The sequence below is a fragment of the Tupaia chinensis genome, unplaced genomic scaffold (genome assembly GCF_000334495.1).
Source record: "Tupaia chinensis unplaced genomic scaffold, TupChi_1.0 Scaffold139457_1, whole genome shotgun sequence".
Taxonomy (NCBI): domain Eukaryota; kingdom Metazoa; phylum Chordata; class Mammalia; order Scandentia; family Tupaiidae; genus Tupaia; species Tupaia belangeri.
This window is the reverse complement of record NW_006199342.1, coordinates 1,711,644-1,732,794: the sequence shown is the minus strand read 5'-3', so window position 1 is coordinate 1,732,794 and position 21,151 is coordinate 1,711,644.

Genomic DNA, 21,151 nt, shown 5'->3' with positions numbered 1-21,151 from the left:
GGGCGCCGCTTGTTGCGTTTTTTGGGCCTGTGGGGGGGGGGGGGGGTCCTCAGAAAGTTCATAGCAAATGCTTATTATGAAAAACTACACAAGGATTTAGAAAAAGGGGGGGGTTGCATAGCGAAGGAGGTATTTTATTAGGATTCTTTCTCTAAATTCCATTCATATATTTAAGAAATTTGGAGCGGGGCCAGCAGGTGGCATGGTGGCACTCTGGACTCCCACATGGCTGACCACAGTTTGAGTCCCAGACTGGGTGACTTGCTTTCTCACTTTCTCCCTCTCTCACTCTCACTCTGTCCCTCTCTGGTCAAATTAAAATAAATAGATAAATAAAGTTAAGTAAAATAATTCTTTAAAAAAAAAAGAAATTTGGAGCAACCCAACTTCCTCCTTTTATTCATATGGTTTGAATTTCCACCACAGTCTTTGGAGGCTAATTTTACTCAAATACTCCATTTGGTCAGGCCTATAAAAACCTAGAGCCCTCATCATAAATCCTCCTGATTCAACACTTGCTCAGGATTTCTCTCTCTGCCACTGTGTCCGAGTGAGTTGCCTCAGGGGCTGATGCGGCATAAGCTTCAACTCGCACCTGAGCTCAAAGCAGATGCACTCATGCCATGCCAGGGAGCCTTAGTAGAGAGTAGATCATACTCTCTTATCTGAATGCAATGGTTTTCTTCTTTTATGTGTTCTTCTTCCCACCCCTTTCCAGAATGATGTATACCTTTCCCTCTTTGTCTCCTACACAACAACTGTACTCCCAGGAGCTATGCCATACCCATGACTATTCCCAAGTTCTTCTATTTCTCCAACACAGCAGCAGTTCTCTTACTAAGAGGAATTTTGATGCCAGGCATTTATCTGATAAGGTTGCAAACCTTTTTATCATTATATTGCCAATCTCAGAAATGGTGCTTGTGTCTCAAAGGAGGGATGGAGGGATTGAATGATAAGAAAGAAAAGGAAGTCGATTACTGCACTATATGCAGCCAGCCTACCTATACTCATTTAGGCTTTTCTCTTCTCGGTGTTAGAGCAACAAATGGATTGTCCAGAATGTCATGTTACTGTTTTCAGGCACAACGTTACTGTTTTCAGGCACATTCTATAAAGAGTGTGAGTCACTGGGATTTAGGCAAGGCTCTCTCTCGTGCCTGCATTACCACTCCGTTGTCACATGAGGCAGCACAGGCAACACTGGTGTCGGACTTCCTTCCCCAAGTACCATCTAGTGTACACAAAGTTAAACAGAATGTAAAGTAGCGTCATACTGAGACTACCTTAGCATTTCAGGTGTGGCAAACATCTCAGGGTTAGGAACTGTACCTTTACAGGGCTTTGTTTGGGTACAAGTTATACGTCATTAAGAAGTAGGAAGTGACTGTATCTTCTGCTCTGGCTGCCACAGCAAAATATCACTGTCCCAGGACTTCTCTCCCTATCCTGGAGGCTGTAAGTCCTATCAAGGTGCCATCAGAATTGGTTTCTGGGGGCAGCCTCTCTTTCTGGATTACTGACAGCTGCCTCTTTGCCATATCCTCATAAGGCCTGTTCTATCTGAATATTGCAAAAGAGAGGTTTCAGTTTTCTTTTCTAAGGATCCCACCTGTAGGACCTCATTTAATCTCTATCATCTTCCTTGTTGCCCATATCCAAATACAAGGGGACTTCAAAATGTTTGTGGGAAATGGAATTAAAATGAAAATTCGTTTTGGTGCAAAATATGTTTTAATGCATGTGCTGTTTTCATAATAAGCATTTTCCATGAACTGCTCTTTGAAGACTCTTCATATAGTCCCATCGGAGGTTAGAGCTTCAGCATATAGGTTCTTGGGGGACTTGCTTCAGTCCAAACTAGGGCAACTTCAAAAAGTGGCTGTGTGAAACAGCCAGCATTTACTGTACAGATGGTTCCTGAGACAAAACCATATATAAATTCTTCATAGCTTTTCATGTCACTAGAATCAGTATTTCATTTATTCTTACCACCCTATGAGAGTGGCCAGGCAGATCACATTATCCTCATTTGGAAGTGAAGGGGAAGTCTTGCAGAGAGTAGCTGGGAGGAAGTATCTCTGGCTGGTGAGGGTAGAGGTGGGACTGGAGTCTACATTTCTGGTCAAGGAGGTTGCAGTGTAGGGCTTACACCTCACTGTGAAGCCTTAATATCCACACAATTGCACTGAAAGCACCGTAAGGATTTTCAAGAATATATAAAACAAAAAGATAACATCAGACACATTAAAATGGTTAAAATGGTAAATTTTATGTAATACACATTTGCCACAATAAAAGTTATAGTCTTAAAAGTTGCTAGTGATCTCCTAATCAATTTTCATGTCTTTTCTTAGTCTACAAGTTCCTTAAAAGGACTGGATACCTGCTTTTTCTTACCAATGCTTTGCCCTTAGTCACAGTAGGGTGACTAGAGTTAATTATTCCATATTGTATATTTTAAAATAGCTACAAGAAAGGATCTCTCATGTTCTCACACAAAGAAATGATGAATGTTTGAGATGATGAACATACTAATTACTTATCTGATCTTTTACAAATATATATATATTGAAACATCACACTGTACCCCAAAATATGCATCATTGTTACATGTCAGTTTAAAAAATAGAAGTAAAAAACTTTTTATCTTCTAAATATTGACTCTCAAAAATCTCTAATCTTAAAATAACAGAAACTCTCTCAACTTCAGTTAATTTTCTGATTGGTTTCTTCAGTTCCTATAAGCTTTGGGGCCCAAACTATTGAGAAGAAGCTTGGTGATTTGTGTTTCAGTATGATTTGATTTCTGTTCTATTAGTACAGGATTCTCAAACATGAATTTTCATCACAATCTGTCGAGGTTGTTAAAGCAAGATTGCTGGGCTGGCAGATCACATTATCCTCATTTGGAAGTGAAGGGGAAGTCTTGCAGAGAGTAGCTGGGAGGAAGTATCTCTGGCTGGTGAGGGTAGAGGTGGGACTGGAGTCTACATTTCTGGTCAAGGAGGTTGCAGTGTAGGGCTTACACCTCACTGTGAAGCCTTAATATCCACACAATTGCACTGAAAGCACCGTAAGGATTTTCAAGAATATATAAAACAAAAAGATAACATCAGACACATTAAAATGGTTAAAATGGTAAATTTTATGTAATACACATTTGCCACAATAAAAGTTATAGTCTTAAAAGTTGCTAGTGATCTCCTAATCAATTTTCATGTCTTTTCTTAGTCTACAAGTTCCTTAAAAGGACTGGATACCTGCTTTTTCTTACCAATGCTTTGCCCTTAGTCACAGTAGGGTGACTAGAGTTAATTATTCCATATTGTATATTTTAAAATAGCTACAAGAAAGGATCTCTCATGTTCTCACACAAAGAAATGATGAATGTTTGAGATGATGAACATACTAATTACTTATCTGATCTTTTACAAATATATATATTGAAACATCACACTGTACCCCAAAATATGCATCATTGTTACATGTCAGTTTAAAAAATAGAAGTAAAAAACTTTTTATCTTCTAAATATTGACTCTCAAAAATCTCTAATCTTAAAATAACAGAAACTCTCTCAACTTCAGTTAATTTTCTGATTGGTTTCTTCAGTTCCTATAAGCTTTGGGGCCCAAACTATTGAGAAGAAGCTTGGTGATTTGTGTTTCAGTATGATTTGATTTCTGTTCTATTAGTACAGGATTCTCAAACATGAATTTTCATCACAATCTGTCGAGGTTGTTAAAGCAAGATTGCTGGGCTTACTCCGAAAGGTTTGAATCACTAGGTAGGAGGTGGGCTCAAGAATTTGTAGTTTTAAAACACTTTCAAGTGATGCTGAAGCTGAAGGTCCATGAACAACCATTTGAGAAATAATATCTGAAAGTAAGTTTAAGTTTATTGGCTCCATGGCTGGAGAAGATCAACCAATCTTGGTCTGAAGACTAGACTTTATTAAAGAGGATAGCTCTTTTGACTCATGAAATTTGACAACCATTTTTATATTTAGTTAATGAGTACTGAGATTTTTCTAAAATGTGTTAGACCCCAGCTCCCACCCACTCCCCCAAAAATCTTTATATCTAAAAGTAAATCAAAGTATTTATGCATTATGTTTTTTAGCTTGAGTTGCTAAAATAAAACAATAGCTTCCCCAATTCCTGAAAAATAAATCACTTGTTCTGTTCCTTAACCCTTGACATGAGGCTGCCTTAATTCAAAATATAAACATTATAATTTTCAATAAATATTTTATGAGGTGCAAAATGAAATTATAGTGAAGATAAGGATTATTTAAACCCTGTTAACTGCATGTTCATAGGTTGACTTTAATATTGCCATCTCTAAGTTTGCAGTCCACTTTTATCAATAATATGACAATTCATATATGTAGTCAACTGTGGTAGTTACATTTTGTGTAGAAGAAGTGCTCCAACTGACATAGTCTATAAATACATAAATGCACATCCAAAATCAATGTGCATACAGCCTACTGTGTCTATTATCATGATTTAGCACTCAACTGTCTTTATCAATATGACTTTATTATCCAGAAATCTTTTGCCTAGAAAATAAACACTGCAAATAAGTTCATTGCTTATTCCAGGAATTTCTCAAAATCCCATTTAAATGAACATCAGCCTGTTCAACTCTTCAGTCAATAACATCAAACATATGTTCATTGCTTGGAGACCTGAGATGTTGCCTCAAAATCCTCATCTTGCTATGTCTGCAAATCCTAAACTCTTATATGATGATCCTTATACAATTCTAATAAAGCCTCTGCATTGAAAGACCCACTTTAAATCCTTCTCCAAACTCTTATATGTTATACTATCTTTGCCTCCACATCTAAGTCTGTCAAGTAGTGTGCTCTTAACAGCTTTGTGTTATCAATAGGTTATTTGGACATTTGGTTTTGTTTTATTCTCAGAAAAATCAATATTTGACAGTCTTATACTCCCACCGAAATGGCTACAGAAACTCAAGACCCTGAACTTGGAAACAGATATTCAGAAGCCCCTTGTGCTTTGGAGAAAATTGTTAGAATTATAAATTCATAATCCCCCTTTACTACTCCATCAGAAAGTCTGAAGTGAGTTTCCTATAGTCTAAGTTTAACTCTTAGGAATAAGAAAATCAAGAATTGAGGCCAGTGTGTGGCATGGTGGTTAAGAGTGTTGGACTTCCACATTGCTGACCATGGTTCGAGTTCTGGACCTGGTGGCTTGCTTGCTCTCTCTCTCTCTCTCTCTCTCTATCTCCCCCCCCCCTCTCTGCTCAAAACTCTCTCTATCTCCCCCCTCCCCCTCTGGTCAAATTAAAATAAATAAAGTAAAATAAAATAATTCTTAAAAAAAAGAAATCCAAGTATTTAGAAGTTCTCTATTATTTGATCAGATTTGAAAATTGTTATTCTTAGTGCAAACTGCCTTCATATCAATACAGCTAGCTACTTGTTTCTACCTGTCTTTGTCACTTCTTGTACATTTATGAGAGGAATGTTCATGGAAAAGAAGATATGCAGAGGTTCTAGTATGTCCCTTCATCAAACTGTTTTTAGTGACTGAGAAATTGAGGAGGGTTTTCTCCCAGATCTTATCATTTGGAAAAACTTGGCCAGATCACCTCCCAAATTGTAGGAGAACTTTCCTCATACAGTCTTGTCTTGAAAAGCCTAAACTTGGGAAAGATCTACTCTCCAAGCCTTTATAGCTTTCATAATTAGGTTTATAGTCAGAGATGGTCTGACCTTGGGGGACGGCAGCAGGGCAGCAATGGAGAAAGACAGTCTGGAAGACTGACTCACATGGGAAGGTCCCAGATTCACATCAGAGTCCTTCCTATGCTCAAGGCAACTCACAGCCACAATCCAGAACTGACTGAAACTGGGGATAGATTGTAGCATCAAGTCCCTGTTGGCGTGCTGGCTGCCTTTCTGTCTCTCACTTATGGAAGAAATTAATAAGCTAAAAAAGAAAAAAATGCTTAAAAAAAAGGAATATGGTGTGGCCTTAATGTACAAACCATACTTCTGTCCAAGTGCCATCAGATTCCCATGGATTTGTCTCAGTTGTATCCAATGTCTGTCTGCATACCCTCTGAACCAGATGTCAATTTTTAATATTTTTGTACAATACAATTTTTAAAAAATTATTTTATTTTTTAACTTTCATTTATTATTTATTTACTTATTTTAATTTGACCAGAGAAGGAGAGGGAGGGAAAGTGAGAAAGCAAGCCACCAGGTCCAGGACTTCAACCTCGGTTGGCCATGTGGAAGTCCAGCGCCCTTCGCTGCCACGCCACCTGCTGGCCCCATGTACAGTACAATTTAGTTTAGGTTTCTAAGTGCAGAATAGATTTAGAAACAAATAAGCCAAGGCATCCAAATCTATACCAATTAATTGATTCATTAGTAGAAACTCAGATGCAGAAAGTTAGGAAGATAGGCAGAATGGGAAGATCTGAACTATAACCCTAAAATATCCCTAGTTGCATAGAAATCAAGAGGATTTTAGGAAGACTAGAGGTAGGTCTTGTTATTTTCGCAGATCTTCCTATGGAAATAGATTGGGCCCTGGTAGTTGTGTAAGAAAAGTTGAATCCTCCTGATACTTCAAGGGCAGTTTTTTACTATCTTTAGAGAGAATGTAGGAGTTAAGTCTTGGGCAGAGCTCAGCTCCAGCTTACCGGACTGTAGGGGATCAGAGTATTCCACCTCAAATATATCTCTTAAACTTATGGGTTATTTTGAGGACAGCAAACATAGGATAAGCTCAGAAAACAAAATATCAGTTACTCTGCTGTAAGAAAAATTTACCTTTATAAATATTTTTGTTGTTGTTGTTTAGATTTTATGCCATAGGGCATATGTGCTTACTAGAAGAGACAATGAGACAGAGAAAGTGAGAAATCCACCCCTGGGGGAATGGACATGCTACAGTCCTTTCTCCTCCATTCTCTCAGGATTTAGGGCATGCAAACAAATGAACCCAGATTGTTTTTCAGCACACCAGGTCCAGGACTCAAACTATGGAGTTGGCCATGTGGGATCCAGTGCCTTAATGACCACAACACTTGCTTCCCCTTATAAGTGAAATCTTAAAGATTTCTTCCTCTCCATATCAGGAAAGGAAGTATAACTTGACATCACAAGAGAGTTCATGAATGGAAAAGGTGGAACTTAAATATGCAGAGCAAAACTCATCTGTTTATTGCACTTGCCCTGTCATCTTCCCAAAACTTGCCTCCCTCACACCTTTCCTCCTTTGTTTCAGTTGAAGACTGTATTTAAGTCAGAGTTTTAGCCACTTCTTTGAGTTACTCTCCCCTGAGTTTCTCTTGTGTGTATTGAGTTATACATGTTAATAAACATCAGTTTGTTTTTCTCTCGTTAATCTGTCTTTTGTAGCACAGGCCCCAGCTGAAAACTGAGACTCATAGAAAGATTTTTCTTCCTCTATACCTCCCACTTTTTGTCAATAGTCTTAAGCCAGAAGTAGAGGGATTTAATATGAAAGCAAAAATGAGAATAGGAAATAATCATATTACCAGGCCTCTAATACCTCACTGAGCATTTTGAAATAAACTTAGAACAGAAACAGAATAAGATTTAGAATAAGTTTATAACTTTTCCAAAAAACTAAAAAACCAAGTACATTCACTTAATTGCTCCCACCCAGTCATTTTATATGGGAGAAGGAGACCTTTGAAAAAGACCCAGTGGTTACTGTAAACAGAAAGACTTTGGAAAAAGAAATGCCTTAAGTTAGCCAAAAAACCATAAGGAGAAAAGAGTGGACGATCCATGAAGGTGCTCCAAGGAAGGATTAAGCACTCAATTTCTGTTTTATCTTTAAATTCATAAGGAAAACTTTGTCTAAATACTAAATGGAAATCTCGTAAATTTTTTATTGCTCCGGATGCTGCATTATTACTTTGAAACACTGCCTCTGTTATACAACCTGCTTTAGGAGTTAGCAAACTGTTCAAGTGTTGAAGGCTCAAGCCTCTAAAAATCTCTAGACATTCCTTTTGTCCCAGTGCATATCTGTCTCAGTTGTATCTTTAACCAAAACATATGTTTTCTTTCTTCAGGGACATATACATCTGTTAGCGTCACAGGGAATGGTTTACTATGCAAACTGAATGGCCTTATGAAATAGTCACGATTTAGTAGTAATAATTTATTTATATAGTAATGATTTATTTCTTGAAATTCCTGAGGACCCCGCTATTCATAATTATGTCATAGCTAATCTGGATTTTGACTTGCCACTGTCTGTGTATCTCAGTCAAGGCTACCATGCAGTTCTCAAGGAGGTATCAGATTGCTGGGAGCAAATATTCTACTGATATAAGTAGCATTATTGAGGCTGAGTTCATCAAGGTTAAGACTGCTCCATCAGAACCAGCAGATGGCATAATGGTTACATCACTGGACTCCCAGGTAGTCGACTGCTATTCAAGTCCCAGACCTAGCAGCGTAAAACTCACGCTGGGCATGTGTGTGTGTGTGTGTGCGTGTGCCTAAAATCCCAAGAGGAGAATGGAGAAGAAATGGCAGTGTAACCATCCCCCCTAGGGAGTGATTTCTCACTTTCTGTCTATCTCTTTCTCTGTTTCTCTGGCAAGCACACGTTCCTTATAGCAAAAAAAAAAAAAAAATTGACCCATGTAAACTTCAACTCAACCCTGCATAATACCCTCTTAACCCAAGGTTAAAGGACTGCAACCAAAAGTTAAAGCCTAATAGAGAAAGGGATCATCATACCTTGTAGCATTCTTTACAATACTCACATCACCCCTGTTAAAAGCTCAGGGAACGGAATATATATTGGGTTGTCAGGAAAGTCCTGACACGTTTTTGCAACAGATGGCGCTAGTTCAATTTTGGAAGTAGTGGAGTCATTCGAATCTATGTTATTGCTATGTCATTTGACGGCTGACAGTTCTAGCTTCGTTCTAAAAAAAAATAAGCAACTTGGTTGAGTTTTGGCGATCTTATAACTGCATTTTTGCCATATTTTACTGTCTTACTTCTGTAAAAGGAAGAACACACGTCAAGCTTGTGGAAAGTGTGCAGTTTATAGTGTCAATGCTCTACAAGAACATCAGTGCCAGTGATGGTTCACAAAATTCCATGCTGGTGATGTTGATCTCTGGAACGATCCTTGGTCAGGAAGGTTGATGATGACAAAAAAAAAGGCATGAATTGAGTCACATTACACAACATGAGAGACTGCAGTGACATTGAACATCTATCATTCAAGCATTCACAACCACCTGAAGAAGCTGGAATATGTCATCAAATTTGATATTTGGTTCCTCACAAACTCAAGGAAGTTCATTTGACAGGCCATATAAACTGATATGCTGATGAAATGTGTGAAAAACTATCTTTTCCTGAAGTAACTGATAACTAGTGATGAGAAGTAGATTATTTACAATGCAACGTACAAATAATCTTGGTCCCGATGTGTTGATTCACCTCAAACGACATTCAACAAGGCGGATTATGCTCTCAGTATGGTGGGATTTTAAAGGTGTCATGGTTTTTGAGCACCTACCAAGGAACCAATCAATTCAAGTATATACTATTGGCAGTTGGGCAGTTTGAAAAAAATATATCATTCACAACCACAAAGGACATGACAATGTGAGACAATTATAAAGCTCACTGAAAGATGGCAAAAGGTTACAAGTTTGCTCACCCATCAGAAATTATTGAAGTTTGGATGAGATGTGTTGCCACACCCACCACGCTCTCCTGACCTTGCACAATCAGATTTGCACTTGTTTCACTCTCTTCAAACCTCCCTGCATGGTATGACATTCAATTCAGATGAGGCTGTAAATCAACACCTTGTTCAGTGTTTTGCTAATAAAAACAGATCCTTCTGTGAAGAAGGAATTTTTAAGTTCACTGAAAGATGGCAAAAGGTTACCAAATAAAACAAGCAATATATCATTGATTGGTCTTTGTTCTTTATATAAACAAATGACCTTTTAAAAATGTAGAAAAAAATACGTCATGACTTTTCCAACAACCCAGTATTTGTTGAAGACATCAGGATAGTCATTCTCTACTTCCCTGTAGTATGACATTCAAATGCTCTTTTATTTAGCTGGTTCCTGAGACACCAAATTTACAGTAGTAAATCTGTGTTCTGCTTTTTTCAAATGTCCCTTTATAGCAAAGCAATCAATACTTTGCTTTCTCCTGAAAAAAATCAACAATTTACTTAACTACTATGACCAAGGGGGTTATTAAGTTACAAGTCTGACCACAAGTATCTTCCATTTTCCTATGATTCTATTCTTATCCACTATCTAGAGGACGTTTTGCTGTGTTCCAAGGATGACGTGAACTGTAAGATTGGTTTCATCTACCTGCTAACTGTTTTAGCTAGGAAGGGACATAAAGTTTGCAAAGGAAGTTAACACTTTTGTTAAAATAAAGTTTATTACCCAGAATAGGACTTATTCTAAGGAAGTAAATTCATTTTTCTTAAATGGCTTGATCTTTGAAAACTTTTCCAGATCAGGAACCAAAACACAATTAACATGATTCCTTGATCTCAAAGGCTACAGCCATTCCCAGTTTTCCTGTAATCTCTGCATTGTGTGCTTAACCATATCTTCGATAACCAATCTTCTTCTCTAAGAAACCAACCACAAACATTCCTTTAATAAGTTAAAATGAACTCTTCAAAACGCTCCCACTCCATGCCTATCTAATTACCATTAGCTTGTCTATGAGAGATTAGAGCAAGCCATACGTGTTCTGAGTCAACTTCTTGTGCATCATCAGAGAGCAACAGCTCACTACAGTTTCTCCTTTTAACTCAGTGACAAAAGTCTTCTCACCTTGTCTAAGGGCAAGGGGAACTAGGGGAGGCTCTGTTCACTGGAATTTTAGGGTTCTTTTTAAGCTTGGGCCTCCCTCATGTTTCATTTCTCCCATGTTAACTGAAAAGTCAGTATTTCTCAGTAAGTAGGTTTATCTCTGAGGATACCCTATTCCTCCCCACTTGCATACAACATCCACCCTTAACCACAGGGAATATGTTCCAGTCTCCCAGTGGATGCTTGAAACCATGGATCGTACTAAGCCTGCTGCTGTCACTTGGAACACATTTCTGTTTATGCTTTCCACCCAACAATTTAATTACTTTTTCATCTTAATTATGCATTTGTTACGCACTGTGGCTGTAACTCTTAAAATGTGAGGCTTGACAGTGACACTAGCATGAATCTTTTTCCTTCATAATTTCATGGATGGAAGATTTGTTCTTACCATAGATCTTCACAACCTTAACATTTGGACTTCTCTCTTCCTTTATGTAGTCAAGAACTATCACTTTTCATTTAAAGGAGCCACTTTACAGCTATTTGGCCCATTTGAATCACCAGCATTACTACTTTTATGCTTTGAGGCCAGCATTAAGTAAAATATAGGCTACTTGAATACAAGCAATTGGGATATAGTGAATCCAGAGGAGATACACTTCACAGTGGGACGATTCGCTTCCCTGATGGGGCAGAGCAGAAGAACACAAGATTTCATAATGGTGCTCAGAATGACATGCAATTTGAAACATATGCACTGTTTATTTCTATAATTTTCCATTTAATATTTTAAGGCCATGATTAACCATGGATAATTGAAACTGCAGAGAGCGAAAGCATGGATGAAATGGGGGAAGGAACTATTTTGTTTCTCATTTTTCTTTTTTTAAGTTTTTGCCATAGGGTATGTGTACTAGCCAGACAGAGCGAGTGTGTGGTGTGTGTGTGTGTGTGTGTGTGTGTGTGTGTTAAGTAATATACAAGAAGCATAAAAATTGCATCTTGATTTGGAGCCATAACTCTTCAAAGGGAGTTCTAGTTTCTTCTCCTTTCAAGATTCTTCTCTTTATGCTTTACAAGGAGCCTGAAAAGTTGGGAGAATCATGTACTAGATCATATATCAGCCTGAAAGTTAGACAATCAAGGCTACATGCTGGACTGAGAGGTTTATGCAATTAGGCAAGCAGCAGTTGAGCATTGAGCAAAGAGCTGCTTTAAACATCATGTGCCCTTTCCAAGAGAAACAGGTACTGTTTTGGAGAAGACTATGGTAATTATGCCCCTCTAGACCTCTCTGATAGCTGTAATGGTACCTATAAGATCCCAGGAGTCAAATAACCAAGAGGAGAATGGAGAAGAAATGGCAGTGTAACCATCCCCCCTAGGGAGTGATTTCTCACTTTCTGTCTATCTCTTTCTCTGTTTCTCTGGCAAGCACACGTTCCTTATAGCAAAAAAAAAAAAAAAATTGACCCATGTAAACTTCAACTCAACCCTGCATAATACCCTCTTAACCCAAGGTTAAAGGACTGCAACCAAAAGTTAAAGCCTAATAGAGAAAGGGATCATCATACCTTGTAGCATTCTTTACAATACTCACATCACCCCTGTTAAAAGCTCAGGGAACGGAATATATATTGGGTTGTCAGGAAAGTCCTGACACGTTTTTGCAACAGATGGCGCTAGTTCAATTTTGGAAGTAGTGGAGTCATTCGAATCTATGTTATTGCTATGTCATTTGACGGCTGACAGTTCTAGCTTCGTTCTAAAAAAAAATAAGCAACTTGGTTGAGTTTTGGCGATCTTATAACTGCATTTTTGCCATATTTTACTGTCTTACTTCTGTAAAAGGAAGAACACACGTCAAGCTTGTGGAAAGTGTGCAGTTTATAGTGTCAATGCTCTACAAGAACATCAGTGCCAGTGATGGTTCACAAAATTCCATGCTGGTGATGTTGATCTCTGGAACGATCCTTGGTCAGGAAGGTTGATGATGACAAAAAAAAAGGCATGAATTGAGTCACATTACACAACATGAGAGACTGCAGTGACATTGAACATCTATCATTCAAGCATTCACAACCACCTGAAGAAGCTGGAATATGTCATCAAATTTGATATTTGGTTCCTCACAAACTCAAGGAAGTTCATTTGACAGGCCATATAAACTGATATGCTGATGAAATGTGTGAAAAACTATCTTTTCCTGAAGTAACTGATAACTAGTGATGAGAAGTAGATTATTTACAATGCAACGTACAAATAATCTTGGTCCCGATGTGTTGATTCACCTCAAACGACATTCAACAAGGCGGATTATGCTCTCAGTATGGTGGGATTTTAAAGGTGTCATGGTTTTTGAGCACCTACCAAGGAACCAATCAATTCAAGTATATACTATTGGCAGTTGGGCAGTTTGAAAAAAATATATCATTCACAACCACAAAGGACATGACAATGTGAGACAATTATAAAGCTCACTGAAAGATGGCAAAAGGTTACAAGTTTGCTCACCCATCAGAAATTATTGAAGTTTGGATGAGATGTGTTGCCACACCCACCACGCTCTCCTGACCTTGCACAATCAGATTTGCACTTGTTTCACTCTCTTCAAACCTCCCTGCATGGTATGACATTCAATTCAGATGAGGCTGTAAATCAACACCTTGTTCAGTGTTTTGCTAATAAAAACAGATCCTTCTGTGAAGAAGGAATTTTTAAGTTCACTGAAAGATGGCAAAAGGTTACCAAATAAAACAAGCAATATATCATTGATTGGTCTTTGTTCTTTATATAAACAAATGACCTTTTAAAAATGTAGAAAAAAATACGTCATGACTTTTCCAACAACCCAGTATTTGTTGAAGACATCAGGATAGTCATTCTCTACTTCCCTGTAGTATGACATTCAAATGCTCTTTTATTTAGCTGGTTCCTGAGACACCAAATTTACAGTAGTAAATCTGTGTTCTGCTTTTTTCAAATGTCCCTTTATAGCAAAGCAATCAATACTTTGCTTTCTCCTGAAAAAAATCAACAATTTACTTAACTACTATGACCAAGGGGGTTATTAAGTTACAAGTCTGACCACAAGTATCTTCCATTTTCCTATGATTCTATTCTTATCCACTATCTAGAGGACGTTTTGCTGTGTTCCAAGGATGACGTGAACTGTAAGATTGGTTTCATCTACCTGCTAACTGTTTTAGCTAGGAAGGGACATAAAGTTTGCAAAGGAAGTTAACACTTTTGTTAAAATAAAGTTTATTACCCAGAATAGGACTTATTCTAAGGAAGTAAATTCATTTTTCTTAAATGGCTTGATCTTTGAAAACTTTTCCAGATCAGGAACCAAAACACAATTAACATGATTCCTTGATCTCAAAGGCTACAGCCATTCCCAGTTTTCCTGTAATCTCTGCATTGTGTGCTTAACCATATCTTCGATAACCAATCTTCTTCTCTAAGAAACCAACCACAAACATTCCTTTAATAAGTTAAAATGAACTCTTCAAAACGCTCCCACTCCATGCCTATCTAATTACCATTAGCTTGTCTATGAGAGATTAGAGCAAGCCATACGTGTTCTGAGTCAACTTCTTGTGCATCATCAGAGAGCAACAGCTCACTACAGTTTCTCCTTTTAACTCAGTGACAAAAGTCTTCTCACCTTGTCTAAGGGCAAGGGGAACTAGGGGAGGCTCTGTTCACTGGAATTTTAGGGTTCTTTTTAAGCTTGGGCCTCCCTCATGTTTCATTTCTCCCATGTTAACTGAAAAGTCAGTATTTCTCAGTAAGTAGGTTTATCTCTGAGGATACCCTATTCCTCCCCACTTGCATACAACATCCACCCTTAACCACAGGGAATATGTTCCAGTCTCCCAGTGGATGCTTGAAACCATGGATCGTACTAAGCCTGCTGCTGTCACTTGGAACACATTTCTGTTTATGCTTTCCACCCAACAATTTAATTACTTTTTCATCTTAATTATGCATTTGTTACGCACTGTGGCTGTAACTCTTAAAATGTGAGGCTTGACAGTGACACTAGCATGAATCTTTTTCCTTCATAATTTCATGGATGGAAGATTTGTTCTTACCATAGATCTTCACAACCTTAACATTTGGACTTCTCTCTTCCTTTATGTAGTCAAGAACTATCACTTTTCATTTAAAGGAGCCACTTTACAGCTATTTGGCCCATTTGAATCACCAGCATTACTACTTTTATGCTTTGAGGCCAGCATTAAGTAAAATATAGGCTACTTGAATACAAGCAATTGGGATATAGTGAATCCAGAGGAGATACACTTCACAGTGGGACGATTCGCTTCCCTGATGGGGCAGAGCAGAAGAACACAAGATTTCATAATGGTGCTCAGAATGACATGCAATTTGAAACATATGCACTGTTTATTTCTATAATTTTCCATTTAATATTTTAAGGCCATGATTAACCATGGATAATTGAAACTGCAGAGAGCGAAAGCATGGATGAAATGGGGGAAGGAACTATTTTGTTTCTCATTTTTCTTTTTTTAAGTTTTTGCCATAGGGTATGTGTACTAGCCAGACAGAGCGAGTGTGTGGTGTGTGTGTGTGTGTGTGTGTGTGTGTGTGTTAAGTAATATACAAGAAGCATAAAAATTGCATCTTGATTTGGAGCCATAACTCTTCAAAGGGAGTTCTAGTTTCTTCTCCTTTCAAGATTCTTCTCTTTATGCTTTACAAGGAGCCTGAAAAGTTGGGAGAATCATGTACTAGATCATATATCAGCCTGAAAGTTAGACAATCAAGGCTACATGCTGGACTGAGAGGTTTATGCAATTAGGCAAGCAGCAGTTGAGCATTGAGCAAAGAGCTGCTTTAAACATCATGTGCCCTTTCCAAGAGAAACAGGTACTGTTTTGGAGAAGACTATGGTAATTATGCCCCTCTAGACCTCTCTGATAGCTGTAATGGTACCTATAAGATCCCAGGAGTCAAATAATGAATTTAAAGATTTTTATTAATAACACTCTAATTCTGCAGGATGTTTCAACAGGGGACAGGTGACAGGTTTACTCTGCTGCTTTCATTAGACACTCGTGGTCCCTGGCTTAGAAGTGGACAGCAGATTCTGGTCATTACCCAAACTCACATACTGCTTCTGAGAATAAATTCTACTTTGCCTTATTGACTGGTTTAGTGGCATTTTTATGGCTCTAACGAGCATAAGATTCATGAACATGGGCTATAGAGCTTTGTATTAAATATTTCTGGGGAATAGGACAAACAGGTCACATTCTGGTTAAGGTGCTGGAATCCCACATGGCTGACAGTGGTTCAAATCCTGGACCTGGTGGCTTAAACATCATGCCAGGTGCATGTGCATGCGTGCCCAAAATCCCAAGAAGAGAAGGGATTACAGCGTGGCCATCCCTTCGAGGGATAATTTCTCACTTTCCCTTTCAATGTCTCTCTCTTTCTTTCTCTGGTGAGTACATGTGGCCTATAGCAAAAGCCTTAAAAAAAAATTTTGGGGAAGCCTACTCACACTCCAGGTGATTCTGAAGAGGGTCCCAAAAGGCCACAATTTATTGCTTTAACATCTAGCCAATAAAAATTAAATTGGACAATTAGTCTCTGAGACTAGGCAATTGCTGTGGCATATATTCTAGAGCCTTGTTTAAAGGTTTGATCCTGAGCCTCTGATTCAGGAACTCCCCGTAATTTATCCATAGGTGATAAAAACTAACAAGAATTGGTAGCTAACCTCAAGAACAATTCACACAGTGGGCACATTTCCAATAACTGTTATCTAGGGCCCCTCCTGTGTTATCAATATAATGTGAGAAATGAATTCAATAATCAGTATGTTTGCTCAATACACTAAAGAAATAAGTTTATAAAAATCTCAAACAGGTTGTGACAATGTAGAGCATTGTCCTGCTTTAAGGGGAAAAAATCTGATAAATAGATCTCTGGGGAAATGTGTAAGTTCTTACTTGCATGCAAAAGAGCCATATCTTTGAAAGAAAGCAGCTTTGGAAAGAGAGAAGAGAAATGGTGTATATAGCTCTATTTATTACATGGCAGTCACATTTTGATGAGTTTTAGCAGAAACGAGGAGTTTCTATTCTTCATGAGACAAAGAAACAAAAAATGGGATCTCATGAAGCAATTTTGGGGTGTTCCAGCCATTCCTGACTCCTGCTGCTTTTGTAATTTATGCCTGGTTTAGTAGTTTTGGCTGTGGTATATGTCCTAAGAAGACACGGCTTTTAGAAATATAAATCATTTTCCTTTAGAAATCTATGTTTCCTGAACTGAATACAAAGCTAAGCTGAGGGCAAATTATCATCCTTTTCTTTCTTTTCCTTAATTCTTACCCATGTTTTAGCATAACTCTTTGATGATAGGAATGTATTGGTTGTCATATAAGGTTATTTTCGCTTTTAAAACTTTAAATTAATACCGATCATTGTTTTGCTCCTCATTTGTCATTTTTAAAGACTTCATGGATTGTTCTGTATATTTATTTGCAAAACTAAAGCATATGGCATTAATTTAGCATCCAATGTGTGTCCTGCAGAATGTTAATAGGTAAGATGCAAAAGGTTTCTGCCACTTCATGCTACAGAATGCAGAGTGACACAGGTATGCGGGCTTCCTCACTTTGGGTTTCTCAACACTTCCATGTGTTTAAGTGCTTTGTGTATCTGTACATGGCATTAGATCATTCGGTTTCTCAAAATTATTTAACCAAAGAATCCTTTTATGGGATTCTTTTTTTTTCCTCCATTGCTGTCTTCTCAGTACTCTGCTGTCACCATCAAGTACACTGAAACAACACAGCACAGTTACTAGGGTATGATCTCACAGGTGGCAGCGAATTCAACACATTTCATTTTTCTTAAGCTGTATTTGGAAACATATCCTGTGGAAGTCTAGAGTATGCTCTATGCTCTTACAGGAACTTATTAATCCCCTTTCCAGCTCTATTACTATTACTGTGTTCTCTTTCTTATCACTAGGTTTATCCTTTGATTAGAAACCCCAAGACAGACTTTTCCCCCACCCTGTTGTTGACAACTTAAATAGTGCCCTGCATGCCCTAGGCCCTCAAAAAAAGTTTTTTGTTTTGTTTTGTTTTGTTTTTAGAGTTTTTGTCATAGGGCATGTGCACTTGCTGGAAAGAGACAAAGACAATGAAAGGGAAGTGAGAAATCACCCCCCCCCCTCCATGGGGAATGACCATGCCACAGTCCCCTCTCCTCCGTTCACCTCCTGGGATTTTAGGCACACATGCACACATGCCTGGCATGATTTTCAAGCCACCAAGTCCAGGACTGGAACCACTGTCAGCAATGTAGGAGTCCAGCACCTTAAGCACCATGCTACCTGCTGGCTCCACCTCAAATATTTTGTTTCTAATGTAAACCCATTAAATTTCAAGTCATAGCAGAATTTTGATCCATGGTAAACATCCTCCAGGTAATCATAAGATTTCTTATGTTTTAAATTTTATTAACTCATCACCAATATTTTGGAGATATTATATCCAGTATATATTTCATTTTGTGCTAAGCAGTATGCCATTTAGACCTTATTGACAAGGTAAAGCTGTCTGATAAGAAGTGGGGACATAAGAACAGGACATGTGAGGATCAAGTCAGCAACACGTGTGGTCAGCCATAGTTCCCATGGGGTAAACACAGCTCATGAGATTCGCAAAGCATAACTAAGGTTATTTCGGAGTTTTTCTTTATTTACAATAGGGCATGGGTGTGTGCATACGTCAGAGTCTGGTCACACACACTCTCTTCCCCTTTCTTTAGTCTTCCAGCAGTTGGATCCTGGGCACTTGCTCGCATACCCAGTGTGTTTCAGGCTGGGCGGGCCAGGGATTTGAACTGTTGTTGCTATCTGGGATCCAGCTTCTCCTGAGCAGTACTTTACCACTGTATTACAGAGCCAGCCCAAGACTATATCGATTTTGATGAGTTCACTCAGGCCAGATTTACACTAGAATGATTTCATTATTTTCTGTTATAGTTGTTCCATTTTATTTATATCTTAATTAAAAGCAAAAAAGATAAGAATAACTGATTCCAAGTAAAAAATTAAAAATCAATATTTTAATATTTTTGAAAAAATGGTCTTTAAAAAGCAATATAGGAACTAATTACATCCCATAGCATCCTGGAAACTCTTCTCATTTAATTACTGTGATGATTAATTTTATGTGTCAACTCACCTAGGCTGATATATACCCAGATATCTGGTCAAGTCGAGCTAGGAAATTCATCTGCTTTTGGACCTTGATGTTCCTGGCTCTGGAACCTTTAGACTCAGACTGGGACTTAATACCATCGGCTCCACTGGTTCTCATACCTTCTGGTTTGAACAGGAACCAGCTTGCCTGGCCCTCCAGCTTGCGGAAAGCAGATGGTGGGACATCTCAGTCTCCTCAATCACATGAGTCCATCTTTCCTAATAAATCTTTCTGCATCGCTGTACATCCCATTGGTTCTTTTTCTCTGGAAAATCCCAATAAAATTACAAATTCTGCATTTGTGATTTCTGGGCTACAGGCAAATTGTCAGTTCATTTCTCCTAATTACCCACATACAAAATTCAAAACAGTACCAAAAAATAGGCTGTCTGTAAAAGAATATCTGAACCCTAACATACGCATCAAATGCAATATTTTAAAATAAGACACACTATGAAGGCCTCCAAAATGAGAGGTTAGTGCCAAGTTCGTAAGTTTATAAGAAGTGCAAATAAATTGAATGATTCTAAACAAATGTTTGGGAGGGGATATTTCGTGTGTCCTATTCATTTTGTCAAATGAAGAATTGTCTGTGTATTGTTTATTTTTCACACTAAAAAATAACAAATTGAACTCAATAAATATTTTTTCTGAAGTTTATAAAGCTTCATTATTCCATTTTCATGAAGTTTTTTTTTTTCCTTTCTTTCTTGTTTTTATTTTTTTAAAAAAATACTATCAGCTCTGGGACCAGCAGGTGACGTAATGGTTACATTGCTGGACTCCCATGTAGTTGATCATAGTTCAAGTTCCAGACTCAGTGGCTTAAAACTCACGCCAGGTGTATGTGCATGTGTGTCCAAAATCCTTAGAGAAGAATGGAGGAGAAGGGATTGTGATGAGGCCATTTCTACCTGTCTCTCTGGCAAGTGCACATACCCTATAACAAAAATCTCTAAAAAAATACTATCAGTCTTGAGGTCCTCTTAGGATTCTTAAGATTTTGGGCATAAGCATGCTAAATTTCTTTATTTGCATTTTTACTGAAATTGGATTACTGGCTTGGGATGGAGGAGCTAATCTTCTTTATCTTTTTTTTTTTTATTGACACGTAGTAATTGTATACATTTGTGGGTACAGTGTGATTTTTTTAGCATAGGAATGGAAAGCGTAATGATCAAATCAAGATAATCAGTATTGACATTTGTTTTAAAAGAAGACCTTGTAAAGATACTTGCTTTCCATTCTATGCCTTGTAATTTGCTTTGACCAACAGAATGCAGTTGAAGTGTTAATGTGCCAGTTCTCAGAAAAGGCCTTCATTTGTGTGCCCACACTTCTGCTGCTGTGTGATAATGTACCCAGGCTAAATTGTTAGTGGAGCCAAGTTCCCCCAGTCATTCTAGACAAGCCATCCCTCATAGAGAACAGCCAACCAACCCCCAGACACTTGAGCAAGCCAGCCAAGGTTGGCCAAGCCCTCAGGTGATCCAAGGCTGATCAATGTGTGAACGATTCCAGCTGAGAGGAGTCCCACCCGAATTAGCCGAATCCCACATTCCAGGAGCAAAATAAGTGCTTATCACTAAAGAGATTTCATGGCTGCCATGTAGCATTATAGCAATAGATAAGTGATACCCCCGGTATTGGATATAATGTCATTGTGATAAGTCTCCTGGCCTCCATAGACAGCCCGTTTTGGTCTTTAATCCACACAAAAACACATGCTGCCATTATATATCAATGAAGTTTTTAAGCACACTATTAGAGTTAAGTATTGGTGTTAGTGTTGTATTACTGTATTTTCATTAAATTTCCAGATAATGAATTTAGAAACAAATCTGAAAATGTTAGTTTACTAAAACAGTGAGTGAAGGCATCGGAGTGTGAAATAACCAAGAGCAAACTACATTTTAGAACACATAAAATCTCTGGGGCTAACAGGTGGCATGGTGATTAAGGCATTGGATTCCACATGGCTGACAGTGTGGTTTGAATCCTTTATCCAACAGCTTGAAAAACATGCATGGCACATGTAT